An 18534-nucleotide genomic window follows, 5' to 3' on the forward strand; every position below is an offset into this window, starting at 1 on the left:
ATTGCATCAAGGAAATGCATTCAATCAAGGAGCAACTATCATAATTGAATTCCTTGAAATCCAAAATAGTAATTTCATTACTACTCAAGGTTTTAATATCTTCTACTCCAATTTCAATGCTTTTAGCATCAAGATAGATGGACTCCGAATCATTGGGGCGTTTTTCAACCAAAGTGGATGCATATCCAGCCCCATCATAATTAGGTTTCACACAAGAAAACAAAGATTCAATGGGAGTCACACCAAGCACTTTAAGATCTTTGTGATTCTTATCACGAGAACACGCCCTTTTAAGCCATTCATGTCTAGCACGAATTTGGGCGGTTCTTTCTTTGCTCTCACTCATGGAAACACGCATAGCTTTCAAAGTTTCATTCATATTGATCTTGGGAGGAGCACATCTAACTTTCAAAGCATCAATATCACTAGACATTCTATCAACGCTCCTAGCCAAATCGTCAATTTTGAGTAGTTTTTCCTCTATGGACGCATTGAAAATCTTTTGTGAGTTGATAAACTCTTTGATATTACTCTCTAGATCAGAGGGTAATCGATTGTAATTTCCATGAGTATTGTTGTAGGAGTTGCCAAAGTTATTAGAGGGGTTACTAGGAAAAGGCCTAGGAACATAGTTTCCTCTAAAAGCATTGTTGTTGCCAAAATTATTCCTACCAACAAAATTAATGTCCAAGCTAGCGTTGCTACTCTCAATCAAGGAAGACAAGGGCATATAATTAGGATCTAAAGGAGCACTTCTACTAGCAACCAAATTCATTAACTCATCCATCTTAGAACTTAACGAGTTAATTTCTTCTATAGCGTGTACCTTCTTACTAGTAGGTGACCTTTCAGTGTGCCACTGAGAGTAGTTCGTCATGATATTGTCTAGGAGTTTTGTAGCTTCTCCTAACGTGATTTCCATGAACGTTCCACCTGAGGCGGAGTCCAAGATATTTCTAGAAGCGAAATTGAAGCCGGCGTAAAAGATTTGTATAATCATCCAAAGACTCAAGCCATGAGCGGGACAATTTCTAATCATCAATTTCATTCTCTCCCAAGATTGTGCAACATGTTCATGATCAAGTTGCTTAAAATTCATGATATCATTACGGAGAGAGATAATCTTAGCCGATGGAAAATACTTGGATATGTAAGCATCTTTGCACTTGTTCCAAGAATCAATACTATTTTTGGGCAAAGACGAAAACCAAGTTTTTGCTCGATCTCGCAACGAGAAAGGAAAAAAGCTTCAATTTAATCACATCATTATCCACATCTTTATTCTTTTGCATATCGCAAAGCTCAATGAAGGTATTAAGATGGGATGCGGCATCTTCACTAGGAAGGCTGGAGAATTGCTCTTTCATAACAAGATTCAGCAAAGCAGCATTGATTTCATATGATTCCGCACTAGTGGCAGGAGCAATCGGAGTACTAATAAAATCATTATTATTAGTATTCAAGAAGTCATAAAGTTTAGTGTTTTCTGTCATGGTGACTTGAGCAAGCAAGCAAGCACACAAGCGAACAAAAAGCAAGCGAGAGAAAAGGGCGAACGAAAAAGGCAAACGAAAAAGGCAAATATTTTTGTAAATTTTGGTTTTTCAGAAGTGGGGGAGAGGAAAACGAGAGGAAAAAAAGGTAAATGCAAGAGATGAGTTTGCGACACTTACTTGGATGAGTTCTTGACTTGATCCTCCCGAGCAACGGCGCTAGAAATCCTTCTGCTACTTCTCAAACAACAGCGCCAGAAATTGACACGTTGACGGAGACTTTCTTGCGTTGGTTTTTCCCTTGAAGAGGAAAGGGTGATGCAGCACAGGAGCAGTAAGTATTTCCCTCAGTTTGAGAACCAAGGTATCAATACAGTATAAGAATCACGTCAAGTCCAGAGTACCTGCGCAAACACAAAAGAGCTTGCACCCAACGCTATAAAGGGGTTGTCAATCCCTTCAAGATTGATTGCAAAGTGAGATCTGAAGGCGGAAAGTGCAACGAGGTAAAAGAGTAAGGCTGAAAATATGGTGTGAAGTAGACCCGGGGGCCATAGTGTTCACTACAGGCTTCTCTCAAAATAGCAAATATTACGGTGGGTGAACAAATTACTGTCGAGCAATTGATAGAACCGTGCAAAGTCATGACGATATCTAAGGGAATGATCATACATATAGGCATCACGTCCGAGACAAGTAGACCGATACTTTCTGCATCTACTACTATTACTCCACACATCGACCGCTATCCAGCATGCATCTAGTGTATTGAGTTCATGGCGAACAGAGTAATGCTTTAAGAAAGATGACATGATGTAGAGGGATAAACTCAAACCATTGATGAAAACCCCATCTTTTTACCCTTGATGGCAACAACATGATGCGTGCCTCGCTACCCCTTCTGTCACTTGGTGAGGTCACCGCACGGTATGAACCCAAAACCAAGCACTTCTCCCATTGCAAGAATCATAGATCAAGTTGGCCAAAAAAACCCACAACTCGAATAGAATTACAAGGATATGAAATCATGCACACGAGAGATCAGAAGAAACTCAAATAAGATTCATAGATAATCTGATCATAAATCCACAATTCATCGGATCTCGACAAACACACTGCAAAAGAAGATTACATCGGATAGATCTCCATGAATATCATGGAGAACTTTGTATTGAAGATCCAAGAGAGAGAAGAAGCCATCTAGCTACTAGCTATGGACCCGTAGGTCTATGGTGAACTACTCACGCATCATCGGAGAGGTCATGGTGTTGATGAAGAAGCCCTTCGTATCCGAATCCCCCCTCCGACAGGGCACTATAAGGTGCCCAGATGGGATCTTGCGGAGACAGAAGCTTGCGGCGGCGGAAAAGTATTTTCGTGGATCTCCTCATTTTTTCTGGGATTTTAGGGAATTTATAGGCGAAGGGGCTAGGGCAGGGGAGGCCCAGGGAGCCCACAAGCCTGGGAGGCGCCCCCCCCCCCTCGCCGCGCCTAGGGGGCTTGTGGGATCCCCTATTGGCCCCTGCCTTGGTTCTCAAGCTTGACGCGTATCTTCTGTTCTAGAAAACTCTTTTTGGTAATTTTATTCCGTTTGGACACCGTTTAAAATCCTCCTGTGAAAAGGGTCAAAAACAAGGAAAAAACAGGAACTGGCACTTGGCACTGAGTTAATAAGTTAGTCCCAAAAAAGATACAAAAGGTATACAAAACATCCAAAGTTTGACAAGATAATAGCATGAAACCATCAAAAATTATAGATACGTTGGAGACGTATCATGCATCATCGAGCTTCTTAGACCAATTCTTTCTAGACCTATTGACAGTCTTTTGCGGAGTTAGTTTAATATCTCTATTGCTTAGCTGTACTTGACCACTGGACTAAGGGTGATAGGGAAATGCAACTCTATGGTTGACATCATACTTAGCAAGCGTTTTACGGAAAGCACCATGAATGAAATGTGAACCACCATCAGTCATTAGATATCTAGGGACTCCAAATCTAGGGAAAATAACTTCTTTAAGCATCCTGATAGAGGTGTTGTGATCAGCACTACTAGTTGGGATAGCTTCTACCCACTTAGTAACGTAATCAACAACAACTAGGATATGACTATACCCGTTGGATTTTGGAAAAGGTCCCATATAATCAAAACTCCAAACATCAAATGGTTCAATGACAAGTGAATAAATCATAGGCATTTCCTCACGTTTACTGATATTACCTATTCTTTGACATTCGTCACAAGACAAGACAAACGTACAGGCATCCTTGAAGAGAGTGGGCCAACAGAAACCTGATTGCAATACCTTGTGTGCAGTTCTATCCCCCGCATGGTGTCCTCCGTAAGCCTCGGAGTGACACTTCTGTAGGATCTGTCCCTGTTCATGTTCTGGTACACAACGTCTAATAAAACCATCTACTCCTTCCTTATAAAGGTGAGGATCATCCCAGAAGTAATGTCTCAAATCAAAGAAGAATTTCTTCTTTTGCTGGTATGTGAAACTAGGTGGTATATATTTGGCAACGATATAATTTGCATAGTCATCATACCACGGTGTACTACGTGAAGTATTGATGACATTCAATTCCTCATCAGGGAAGCTATCATCAATAGGTTGTGGGTCATCAAGAACATTCTCCAACCTAGACAAGTTATCTGCTACGGGGTTCTCAGCACCCTTCCTATCGACAACATGCAAATCAAATTCTTTTAGCAAGAGAACCCATCTGATAAGTCTAGGTTTAGCGCCTTTCTTTTCCATGAGGTACTTAATAGCAGCACGATCAGTGTGAATAGTGACTTTAGAATCAACTATGTAAGATCTGAACTTTTCACATCCAAACACGACTGCTAAAAATTCCTTTTCAGTAGTAGCATAGTTTCTTTGGGCACTGTCTAGAGTTTTACTAGCATAATGAATAAAATTCAACTTCTATCAACTCTTTGTCCTAGGACAGCACCCACAGCATAATCACTAGCATCACACATAATCTCAAAAGGTAAGTTCCAATCAGGTGGCTGAACAATAGGTGCAGTTATCAAGGCCTTCTTAAGTATTTCAAAGGCTTCCTCACAATCATCGTCAAAAACAAAAGGAATATCCTTTTGAAAGAGATTGGTAAGAGGCCTAGAAATCTTAGAGAAGTCTTTAAATGAACCTTCTATAGAAACCAGCATGACCAAGGAAACTTCTTATACCTTTGATATCTGTAGGGCATGGCATTTTCTCGATCGCATCAACCTTAGCCTTATTGACTTCAATACCTCTTTCAGAAATTTTATGTCCTAAGACGATGCCTTCATTAACCATAAAGTGGCACTTCTTCCAATTCAAGACAAGATTGGTATCTTTACATCTCTGCAGGACTCGATCAAGGTTGCTGAGGCAATCATCAAAAGAAGACCCGTAAACAGAAAAGTCATCCATGAAAACCTCAACAATCTTTTCACAAAAGTTAGAGAATATAGCCATCATACATCTTTGAAAGGTAGCAGGTGCATTATATAAGCCAAAAGGCATACGTCTGTAAGCGAAGGTACTGAAAGGGTAGGTGAAAGTGGTTTTCTCCTGATCAGATTGTGCAACAGGTATTTGGGAGAAACCAGAATAACCATCTAGAAAGCAGAAGTGTGTGTGTTTAGATAGTCTTTCTAGCATTTGGTCGATAAAAGGCAAAGGGTAATGATCTTTCCTAGTGGCTTTATTCAATTTCCTAAAATCGATCACCATCCTATAGCCAGTAATAATCCTCTGTGGGATCAATTCATCCTTATCATTAGGGACAACGGTAATACCTCCCTTCTTAGGGATGCAATGCACCAGACTCACCCAATCACTATGAGCAACAGTATAGATAATACCAATTTCCAGGAGCTTTAGTATTTCTTTTCTTACTAACTCTTTCATCTTAGGATTTAATCTCCGTTGATGATCGGCAACTGGTTTGGAATCAGGATCAATTTTAATCTTGTGCTGGCATAGAGTGGGACTAATGCCCTTAAGATCGTCAAGAGTATATCCAATAGCAGCACGGTGCTTCCTCGGAGTTTTTAATAACTTCTTTTCTTCATGCTCTGAAAGGTTGGCACTAATTATAACAGGATATATCTCTTTTTCATCGAGATAAGCATACTTAAGAGTATCAGGCAACTGTTTAAGCTCGAACACAGGATCACCCTTTGGTGGGGGTGGATCTCCAAGCAGTTCAACAGGCAAATTATTCTTAAGGATAGGATGTTGCTCTAAAGATCAGTAGGGGGCACAGCAATAGAAGCTAGGGCAATAATTTCATCCTTGCTAGGCAACTCTTTTTCATGAGGTTGTCTACCAAACTTGGAGAAATTGAACTCATGTGACACACCTTCAAAGCCAACAGTGACAGTTTGCTTCTCACAGTCAATATGAGCATTGACAGTATTGAGGAAAGGTCTGCCAAATATGATGGGACAAAAGCTATCTTGTGTGGTAGCAAGAACGAGAAAATCAGCACGATACTTCGTTTTACCACACAAGACTTCAACATCTCTAACAATTCCCAAAGGGCAGATAGCATCTCTATTGGCAAGCTGAATAGTGGCATCAATAGGTTCCATCTCAACAGGTGCAATCTCGTCTTTAATTTCATCATATAAAGATTGAGGTATTGCACTAACACTAGCACCCACGTCACATAAACCATGATAACAATGATCTCCTATCTTAACAGAAACAACAGGCGTGCCAACAACAGGCCTATGTTTGTCTCTAGCATGTGGTTTAGCAATTCTAGCAGCATCTCCACAGAAGTGAATATCATGGCCATCAACATTGTCGGACAGGAGATCTTTGATAATAGCAATGCTAGGTTCAACTCTAATTTTCTCAGTGGGTGTAGGTGTTCTAATGTAGCCCCTACGTATCACAGTTGAAGCTTTAGAATGATCCTTTATCCTAACAAGGAAAGGTGGTTTCTCAATGTAAGCACTGCGAACAATAGGATCATTATAAGCGATGACTTTCTCTTCAACTGGATTGGGTTTAACTACATTGACTTCCAAGGGAGGATGATATTTAAACCACTTCTCTTTAGGGAGATCAATATGAGCAGCAAAAGATTCACACAATGAAGCTACTATCTTAGAGTCAAGTCCATATTTAGCGCTAAAATCACAAAAGGTATTTGTTTCAACAAAGGATTTAACGCAATCCAACTTGAAATTCATACCTGACTCCTTACCTTCTTCAAACTCCCAATTTTCAGAGTTGCATTTAATTATTTCCAATAAATTCCATTTGAAGTCAATGTCTTTCTTCATAAAAGAACCGGCACAAGAAGTATCAAGCATGGTGCGATTATCATGAGAAAGCCGAGCATACAAGTTCTGAATGATAACTTCTCTTGAGAGCTCATGGTTGGGGCATGAATATAACATTGATTTAAGCCTCCCCCAAGATTGAGTGGTAATTTCTCTGTCACGAGGCCAAAAATTATAAATATAATTCCGATCACGATGTACCAAATGCATAGGATAAAACCTTTGATGAAACTCCAATTTCAATCGGTTGTAGTTCCATGATCCACTATCATCACATAGCCTATACCATGTCAATGCTCTATCCCTCAAAGATAAGGGAAAGACCTTCTTCTTGACCTCATCCTCGGGCAAACCTGCAAGCTTAAATAAACCACAAACTTCATCTACATAGATTAGATGCAAGTTGGGATGTGATGTTCCATCTCCTGTAAAAGGATTAGCCAGCAGTTTCTCAAGCATACCCGAAGGAAATTCATAGCCAATATTTTTACTAGGTGCAGCAGGTTGAGAAGCAACTCCTTGTGCTTCCGTTCGAGGTGAAGATACCTCGAACAAGCTCCTCAAAGGATTAGTTTCCATAGTAACAAGTGACAATAAATTTCAGCACACTATATAAATGTTTCCTTACCAAATTCCACTTACCAAAGGCGCTTCACTCCCCGGCAACGGCGCCAGAAAAGAGTCTTGATGACCCACAAGTGTAGGTGATCTATCGTAGTCCTTTCAATAAGTAAGAGTGTCGAACCCAACGACGAGCAGAAGGGTCGGACAAGTGGTTTTCAGCAAGGTAATCTCTGCAAGCACTGAAATTATCGGTAACACATAGTGGTGTGAAAAGATGATTCATAGCAAGTAGCAAGTAACAACGGTAACAAAGGTGCAGCAAAGTGGCCAAATCCTTTTTGTAGCAAGGTACAAGCCTAGACAAACTCTTATAGGAGGTAAAGGACTCCCGAGGACACATGGGAATTTCTGTCAAGCTAGTTTTCATCATGTTCATATGATTCACGTTCGCTACTTTGATAGTTTGATATGTGGATGGACCGGTGCTTGGGTACTGCCCTTACTTGGACAAACATCCCACTTATGATTAACCCCTCTCGCAAGCATCCGCAACTACGAAAGAAGAATTAAGACAAAGTCTAACCATATCATTAAACTAGTGGATCCAAATCAGCCCCTTACGAAGCAACGCATAAACTAGGGTTTAAGCTTCTGTCACTCTAGCAACCCATCATCTACTTACTACTTCCCAATGCCTTGCTCTAGGCCCATATAATTGTGAAGTGTTATGTAGCCGACGTTCACATAACACCACTAGAGGAAAAACAACATACAACGCATCAAAATATCGAACGAATACCAAATTCACATGACTACTTATAGCATGACTTATCCCATGTCCTCAGGAACAAAAGTGACTACTCACAAAGCATAATAATATTCATGACCAGAGAGGTATTGAATGGCATCAAGGATCTGAACATATAATCTTCCACCGAGTAATACAACTAGCATCAACTACAAAGAGTAATTAACACTACTAGCAACCTTACAAGTACCAATCGGAGTCGCGAGACGGAGATTGGTTATAAGAGATGAACTAGGGTTTGGAGATGAGATAGTGCTGATGAAGATGTTGATGGTGATGAGTCCCCTCCGATGAGGGGAGTGTTGGTGATGACGATGGCGACGATTTCCCCCTCCGGGAGGGAAGTTTCCCCGGCAGGACGACCCTGCCGGAGCTCTAGATTGGTTCTGCTCAAGTTCCGCCTCGTGGCAGCGGCGATTCCTCCCGAAAGCCTCCTCTTGATTTTTTCTAGAACGAAACCCTCCTTATAGCAAAAGAGGGGGGCCCGAGGGCCAACTGGGAGCCCACAAGCCCCCTAGGCGCGGCCAGGGGGGTAGGTCGCGCCTAGCAGGCTTGTGGCCTCCTGGTGGCTCCCCTCTGGTACTTCTTCCACCCAGTATTTTTTATAAATTCCAAAATAAATCCTCGTGGATTTTCACGGCTTTTGGAGTTGCGCAGAATAGGTATCTCAAAGTTGCTCCTTTTTCAGGCTAGAATTCCAGCTGTCGGCATTCTCCCTCTTCATGTAAACCTAGCAAAATAAGAGAGAAAAGGCATAAGTATTGTACCGTGAAGTGTAATAACAGCCCATAAAGCGATAAATATCAACATAAAAGCATGATGCAAAATGGACGTATCATGGACCAACACCTAGTGGGCAGGCCCAACCCCCGACTAAGGCCCAATGCATCTAGGAGGTGGGAAGGAAAGAAACCCAAGTAGGGAAGGGAGGAATCCTACTAGGAGTAGGATTGTAGGTGGACTCTTCCACCTCCTCCACTTCTGCCGAACCCTTTGAGGATTTTGAGGCTGCCTCCTCCCCTCCCTCCCTCCTATATATACTAGAGGATTTTAGGGCGGCCCTGATGTTTGTTGTGTATCCCTTGCAACGGCGCCAGAAATAGTTGTGTCAACGGCACCAAGAATCCTTAGTTGCGGCTACGCCTTAAGGGACTTCCTAGGCAAGTATGCAAAGGATTTCCCCCGTGGCCTTGGAGCCTTGCATTGGTGTTCCCTCGAAGCTGAAAGGGTGATGTAGCACAACAACGGTAAGTATTTCCCTCAGTTTGAGAACCAAGGTATCAATCCGGCGGAGGAGTATCTCAAGATCCTGCACAAACAAAAAAGCTTGCACCCAACGCTATGAAGGGGTTGTCAATCCCTTATAGATTGTTTGCCAAGTGAGAACAGAAAGCAACAAAGTAACAAAGCAAAGTAAAAGCGGAAGTGTAAACGATGGATGTGAATAGACCCAGGGGCCGTAGTGTTTACTAGTGGCTTCTCTCATGAAAGCAAGTAGACGGTGGGTGAACAAATTACTGTCGAGCAACTGATAGAACCGCACAAAGTCGTGACGATATCTATGCAATGATTATATATATAGGCATCACGTCCGAAACAAGTAGACCGATACTTTCTGCATCTACTACTATTACTCCACACTTCGACCGCTATCCAGCATGCATCTAGTGTATTAAGTCCATAAGAACAGAGTAACGCCTTAACCAAGATGACATGATGTAGAGGGATAATCTCAAACCAATGATAAAACCCCCATCTTTTTACCCTTGATGGTAACTACTTGATGTGTGCCTTGCTGCCCCTATTGTCACTGGGAAAGGTCACCACATGGCAGAACCCAAAACCAAGCACTTCTTCCATTGCAAGAATCATAGATCTAGTTGGCCAAACAAAACCCAAGACTCGGAGGGACTTACAAGGATATCAAATCATGCATATAAGAAATCAGCAAAGACTCAAATATATATCATAGATAATCTGATCACAAATCCACAATTCATCGGATCTCGACAAACACACCACCAAAGAAGATTACATCGGATAGATCTCCATGAAGATCATGGAGAACTTTGTATTGAAGATCCAAGAGAGAGAAGAAGCAGTCTAGCTACTAACTACGGACTCGTAGGTCTGAAGTGAACTACTCACGAGTCATTGGAAGGGCGATGATGATGAAGAAGAAGCCCTCCAACTCCAAAGTCCCCTCCGGCAGGGCGCTGGGAAGGCTCTCTAGATGAGATCTTGCGGAAACGGAAGCTTGCGGAGGCGGAAAAGTATTTTCGAGGCTCCCCTGATTTTTTGCGGAATATTTGGGAATTTATAGGCCAAAGACCTAGGTAAGGGGGCAGCCAGGGAGGCCACAAGCCTGCCCACCGCCGCCTCCCCCCTGGTGCCGGAGTGGGGGCTTGTGAGCTCCCTGGAGCCCACCTGGCTTGGCCCAAAAGCCCCCTGGTCTTCTTCCGTTCGGGAAAAAATCATTTCGGGGTTTTTCTTCCGTTTGGACTCCGTTCCAAAATCAGATCTGAAAAGAGTCAAAAACACGGAAAAACAGGAACTGGCACTTGGAACTGAATTAATAAGTTAGTCCCAAAAAAAGATATAAAAGGTACATAAAACAACCAAAGAAGACAAGATAACAGCGTGAAACCATCAAAAGTTATAGATACGTTTGAGACGTATCAGACCCTAACCCTAATAAGCCATGTGCCGGTGTCTCTCTCTCTAGGTTGTTTTCTCCTCTAGACTAGTTCAGGAGAGCTTGGCGAATCCTTGCTGGATTAGTTCACCACCACACCGTCGTGCTGGAGAACTCATATACCTCTCCGCCCGTCTTGCTGGATCAGGAAGGCGGAGATCGTCATCGAGCTGTACGTGTGCTGAACGCGGAGGTGCCATCCGTTTGTTACTAGATCGGGAAGGATCGTGATGAGATCGTGGGACGGATCATGATGAGATCGTGGGACGGATCATGATGAGATCGCGGGACGGATTGTGATAATATTGTGGGACGGATCGTGATTGGATCACGAAGACGTACGACTACATCAATCACGTTATATACACTTTCGCTTAGCGATCTACAAGGGTATGTAGATGCACTCTCCCCTCTCGTAGATGGTCATCATCATGGATAGATCTTGTGTGCGCGTAGGAAATTTTTTGTTTCCCATGCAACGTTCACCAACAAAGCATACCACCCAAAATATTTTATCTCTATTTTTTTGCTTTGAGCTCTCGCACCGCTACAAATCTGTGTTTCCTGTGTGAAGGGCCTATCTATTTACTTTATGATTTCTTTATTTTGAATTTGAGTCTCCATATTCTCTTATAAAGAACCAACTCAGGAACACTCTTATCATACTTAAGCATTGGATGTAACTAATATTTGGGTGTGCTGCATAAATGGATCAATGATGAAGCATGATGGGCTAGGGATAGCGTTCTTTAGTGTTGTTATTTTGAAAGACTTGGTTGCTTGTTTATATGCTTGAGTATTAAAGTTTTCATGTCAAATTACGAGCTATTGCTTTGAATCATCTACAAGTCCATATGTCCATGCTAATAATAAAGAATATGATGAACATGTTAGGCAACATTCCACATCAAATTTTTTGTTTTTATCATTTACCTACTCGAGGATGAGCAGGAATTAAGCTTGGGGATGCTGATACATCTCCAATGTATCTAAATTTTTTGATTGTTCCATGCTATTATATTATCATTCTTGGATGTTTTATAATCATTTTATAGCAACTTTATATCATCTTTTGGGACTAACCTATTGACATAGTGCCAAGTGCCACGTGCTGTTTTTTTTTGCTTGTTTTTTCCTTCACAGAAAATCAATATCATATGAAGTCCAAATGCCACGAAACTTTTTGGAGATTTTTTTGAACGAGAAGGAAACTTGAGGACCAAGGAAGCCAACCAGGGGAGTCCGAGGCATCCCACTAGGCCCGAGGGCACGCCCTGGACCCATGACGCGCCCTGGTGGGTAGTTGGGCCTCAGACACCTCCTCCACCGCATTTGAGCTCTATGAATATCCAAATATCCCAGAAACCCTGGAGGAGTCAATGAAATATCGTTTTAGGCGCCGCAAGTTCCAAAAGCCATGAGATCCAATCTAGAGCCCGTTTCGGCACCGTGCCGGAGGCGAACACAGTCACAGAGGGGTTCATCATCCTCATTGTTGTCTATTCCTACATGAATAGATCTTGTCTACATCTTGTCATCGTTCTTAAAGCATTACTCCATTTCTCCATGAACTTAATACACTAGATGCATGTTGGATAGCAGTCGATGTGTGGAGTAATAGTAGTAGATGCAGGCAGGAATCGGTCTACTTGTCTTGGACGTGATGCCTATATAAATGATCATTGTCTTGGATATCGTCATAATTATTCACTCTTCTATCAATTTCGCAACAGTAATTTGTCTACCCACCGTTTGTTATTTTCTCGAGAGAAGCCACTAGTGAAACCTACGACCCCCGGGTCTATTTTGCATCATCTATTTGCAAGATCTATTTTGCTATTCACGTTTCCAATTTATTTGCTCTTTTATTTTCAGATCCATATTATCAAAAACCCAAAAATACTTGTTGTGTTTTATTTACCATTACTTTATTTGCATATATCAATCTATCTTGTTATTGTTTTATTTTACCCGTGAGGGATTGACAACCCCTACATGCGTTGGGTTGCGAGGATTTGTTATTTGTGTGTAGGTACTGCTTACATAGTCTTGTGGATCTTCCTACTCAATTGATACCTTGGTTTCATAACCGGGGAAAATACTTGTTGTTAATGTGCTACATCACTCTTTAAGTTGGAGGGAAACCAACGCAACCAACAAGGAGTCATCAGGCCTAGGCTCCCATTCAAACAAATTTTTATAGGAAAAAGTCCATTTTAACCCTGAATTCGTAGAGTTTCGGCAAATCAAACCCTCAAGTCAAAATCCCCGTCGTTTGTACCGTGAACTATACAATCCAGTCTAAATCAAACCTTAGGTTTGTTTGTCAAACCGGGATTGCAAAGGATGGCAAGATTTCTTGTTTTTAAGACAACAAGCCGGGATTTGTTGTATTGTGAGGCCCGCGCAAAAAATACTCGGTCCTCCTAGTTTTTAATGCTAGCGGCTGTCGGCGGCGGCCTCCGTAGCAGGCGACTTCGCCGCCTCCGGGTCCGACACGGCTCCCCCCGATCCCGACTTTGTATCGGCCCCACGAGGCGTCCCCGGTCGTCTTGGGCTTCCTCTATGGCACCTTCGACGATGCCGCCTCCCTCTCTCGTCCCCCCGTCGATCCCTCTGTCTTCGCCGGCCGCCGTGACCAATCCGCTTCCCCTCGGCGCCGCCCGACCCCTTCCATCTCGTCCGTCTAGGCTTCACCTCTAACTGCTCCTCCTCTTCGCCGAGCTGCTCCACCCATGATGCGCCCTCCGGCCCACCGCTCCACCTTCGTTCGTCTAGCCCTCCGTCTTCGCCGTCCGCCGCGACCCATCCCTCTTCCTATCGGCGCCTCCTGATCCATTCTCTGTCGTCCGCCTAGGCTTCGCCTCTGACTGCTCCGCCTTGCCCGTACCTCCTCGTCCATCGTCGGGCTGCTCCACCCTCCGGCCCGCCGCTCCCGGCTGCGCCTTGAACTCGTTCATCTGCCACCAAATTGGTTGGTCGGAGTCGTGCGTCATGATGGAGAACTGAAGACTCAGGAGCAGTAATAGATCATTAGAATAAATTGTTCATGACACTAAAAAATATTCACACATTTAAAGATAATATTCACGCATTAAAAAAGGTAATATGGTAATAGCTCTTCGTTTCTAAAAAATAATAATTCATTGTTTTTGAAAAAAGTTCACGGATATGGTAAAATTTCATTGATTTTAAAAAACCTCAGGAATTTAAAAACAGTTCAGAGAAAAGAGTTCAACACTTTTTTAAAAAGTTCACAAAAATTCAATAAAAAATAAATTATGGATTCAGGAAAAGTTCAATGCTATTAAAAAATTCACGGATTTTCAAATGAAAAGTCCACGGATTTGAATCATCTTGCACAATATTTTAGCACACTAACACACACAAAAGAAACAAATGGGCCGACTCAATGCCCTCCCTGGCCCATCAGTTAGCCGAATCCTGGTTGACATTTACCACGTGAGCGTTTTTATGTCTCAGGGTTCAATTTATATCGGGATTGTATAATTGAGGGTACAAACGATAGGGATTTGGACTTGAGGTTTTGATTCACCTAAATTTAGGTTTTAAAATGGACTTTTTCCTATTTATAATAATCTACAACAATTTTCTGCATCCGAGGAGGATCAGAAACAGGTCCCTCAGCCCCTTCAAGTACATGAATAGTTTTCTTCCTTCTCCTCTGGTTAGCAACAACATTAAAATGTGCAATATTCCTATCCTCTTCTAAGATATCTCTATCTAGTTTTAATCTCTTCTATCTGCCAAACCATGGACAACTCTTTAAAAATATCACACATCTTATTCTTATCCATGTCTGTGAGATCTCCAACCTCGGCTTTAGTATCTAACATATCATACTCCTCCATAAGCTCATTCTTATTCACTCTAAGAAAAATCTTCTATATTCCTACTCCATCCTTTAGCCATCCTCCTGAAAGTCCTCACTTTATGTTGCCATACATCAAGAGGATTATTACTAAAGCACCTACTACCCTAGGCTTTCTCAACAAGCCCCTTGAAATCAGGTCTGGTAATCCACCACTTTTCAAATTTAAAACTCCTAGGATTAGAAGTCCCACCCACTCGAGAGTCCCACAAAATGGGTGTATGGTCACTGTCAACCCTAGGTAATGCTACAACAATTGCTAAGGGATAGTATAAAATTATGTAGAACAAAAGATCCTATCTATCTTAGACATAACCAGCTTCTCCTGATTGTTAGCCCAATTGTACATCCTACCAGACATGTTAATCTCCAACGAGACCACATGTCCACCCATATATCAAATTTATCAACCCACCTATAGTTAAAATTACCATTATTCTTATCAATGGGGCATCTAACAAGATTAAAGTCCCCTCCAAACAGACAAGGACAATCCCAACCCAAACATAACTCATGTAGTTCTGAAATAAAAGCCATTTTCTCCTCTTCATAAGCAGGACCATAAATAGTAGAGACCCTAGTTACCAAGTCATCATTCTCATCTTTAATCATCACACTTACATACTACTTCTTAATGTCCCAACTAATAATGTCAAAAACATCTACATCTACACTAACTAAAGTGCCTCCAGCACGGCCATTGGAAGGAAGGAAATTCTAAGAGAAATTCCTATTACCCATCAGGTTCTTAAGAACATTTTTCTGAAAAGTCACTTTGTTTGGTCTCTTGAAAGCCTATCAAAGTGGGCTTTAAGGGCCAAATAGTGTCCTCTATACACTTCTTCCTGATGGGTAATGTAGCATAAATTCAAAATTTTCCTACGCATATTTAGATCTTCCTATGGAGAGACCAGCAACGAGAGAGGGGTAAGAGCATCTTCATACCTTTGAAGATTGCTAAGCGGAAGCGTTGCTAGAACGCGGTTGATGGAGTCGTACTCGCTGCGATTCAGATCGCGGTGTGATTCCGATCTAGTGCCGAATTACGACACCTCCGCGTTCAACACACGTACAGCCCGGTGACGTCTCCCGCACCTTGATCGAGCAAGGAGGAGGGAGAGGTTGGCAGCACGACGACGTGGTGTCGATGGAGAGACGAGGTCTCCCGATAGGGCTTCGCCAAGCACCGGCAGAGAGGAGGAGAAAGAAGGGCAGGGCTGCGCCGAGGGAGAGGGAGAAGTGTGTTTCCCAAGGGCCAAAACCCCTCTCTATTTATAGGAGGAGGGGGAGGGGCTGCGCCACCCCTAGGGTTCCCTCCCTAGGTGGTGCGGCAGCCACCAAATGGGAAAGGGGGCGGCGGCTAGGGTGGGAGGGGGTGGCACACCACCTGGTGGGCCTAAGGCCCACCTGTGCCTAGGGTTTGCCCCCCTTCCCTCTCCCCTGCGCATTGGGCTGAGTGGGGAGGCGCACCAGCCCACCTAGGGGCTGGTTCCCTCCCCCACTTGGCCCACCTTACCTCCCGGGGTCGTTGTCCCCCTTCGGTGGACCCCCGGGGCCACCTCCGGTGGTCCCGTTACGTTACCGGTGATGCCCGAAACACTTCCGGTGTCCGAAACCATCCGTCCTATATATCAATCTTTACCTCTGGACCATTCCGGAGCTCCTTGTGACGTCCGGGATCTCATACGGGACTCCGAACAACTTTCGGTAACCTCGTATAACAATTCCTTATAATCCTAGCGTCACCGAACCTTAAGTGTGTAGACCCTACGGGTTCGGGAGACACGCAGACATGACCGAGACACCTCTTTGGACAATAACCATCAGCGGGGTCTGGATACCCATGGTGGCTCCCACTTGCTCCATGATGATCTCATCGGATGAACCACGATGTCAATGATTCAATCAATCCCGTATACAATTCCCTTTGTCTGTCGGTATAGAACTTGCCCGAGATTCGATCGTCGGTATACCAATACCTTGTTCAATCTCGTTACCGGTAAGTCTCTTTACTCGTTCCGTAGCACGTCATCGTGTGAATAACTGCTTAGTCACATTGAGCTCATGATGATGTTCTACCGAGTGGGCCCAGACATACCTCTCCGTCACACGGAGTGACAAATCCCGATCTCGATTCGTACCAACCCAACAGACACTTTCGGAGGTACCCGTAGTGCACCTTTATAGTCACCCAGTTACGTTGTGACGTTTGATACACCCAAAGCACTCCTACGGTATCCGGGAGTTGCACAATCTCACGGTCGAAGGAAAAGATACTTGACATTAGAAAAGCTTTAGCATACGAACAATACGATCTAGTGTTATGCTTAGGATTGGGTCTTGTCCATGACATCATTCTCCTAATGATGTGATCCCGTTATAAATGACATCTAATGCCCATGATCAGGAAACCATGATCATCTATTGACTAACGAGCTAGCCAACTAGAGGCTTGCTAGGGACACTTTGTGATCTATTTATTCACACATGTATTACTGTTTCCTGTTGATACAATTATATCATGAACAATAGACGATTATCATGAACAAGGAAATATGATAATAACCATTTTATTATTGCCTCTAGGGCATATTTCCGACACTTCCTACCAGGGGCAAGCAAACCCCTCGAATCCCAAAAGATGTACTTCATTGAAACTTTTTATTGGGATGCTTGCCCCATCTAGTTTTTAGACCATGTGACCAGTTTCTAGCTAATTCTACATCATCCACATCAAAAGTATTATCTGGTTTTCCTAGTGTCAAAAAATTCAAATCATCACTAATATCTAATCTGGCAATCTCATCACCAGCATTGCACTCATCATCAATGACAACACCAACAATATTAGTCATATCTACTATGTTCTCGACAAGGAGAACATTAAAAGCTTTATGAGCAGCCATACCTTTTAGACTAGGAATTTCTAGATTTTTCTTCATCTGAAGCAGTTTGGATTTTTCCATGACATGTTGAGGCCCCATGTTTCTGGCACTTTTCCTTGTAGCTTGCACACGCCCCACACTTTTTGCTTCTTTCCTACCATATTCTCAGCTCAAGTGGATTCATTAACCTCTTGTAACTTCTCAACACCCATTTGCCTAAAGTCACGCATGATATCCTCTGGCAGATCATTTTCTTTCAGGCCAGAGCCTTCTCCCTCTATGTTTATGACCATCAATCCCCCATTCATGGAATCTTCTTGTGACCTATCATCCTCTACCTCCTATAGCTCAATGAAAATAAATTTTGTAGCCTCATTAACATGTTCCTCTCTTGGCATTACAGACCCACAGTCCATCCCTTCTTCAAAAACATGCTACCCAATCTTCAGGGTTTGAACCTCTTCATTATTAGCCCTGTCTCCTTCCTATTCCATCACTCCCATAGAAATCAGCCTTCCACCACTAGCATTGCCATCTATGTTATCCATAACACTTTTTCCATTAACTGAACTGCTGGAACTCCCACTGATCCCACCAGCTCTCTTATCAGTATCCATCCGATCTCTTTGCTGCCCCTCTCCTCCATCTCCACTATCCTTATCTCTGCTCTTGTTTATATCAACATATTTCCTAACTATGGGCAGCTCAACAATCATCTGAGATTTGAAGGTCTTGCCCCCAATATTAAACAGTCTCTCACATGGAATTTTGGATGGACCTCTATACTAAAATTTTACTCTGACATGCTCGAACAAGCAATGAAACATACCTTCTCAGTCCATCTCCTTCAGTAACCCAAAAGTAGAGACACATTGGTCTAGAACCGACCACTCACACCAC

Source organism: Hordeum vulgare, chromosome 3H (assembly GCF_904849725.1).
Source record: "Hordeum vulgare subsp. vulgare chromosome 3H, MorexV3_pseudomolecules_assembly, whole genome shotgun sequence".
Classification (NCBI taxonomy): Eukaryota; Viridiplantae; Streptophyta; class Magnoliopsida; order Poales; family Poaceae; genus Hordeum; species Hordeum vulgare.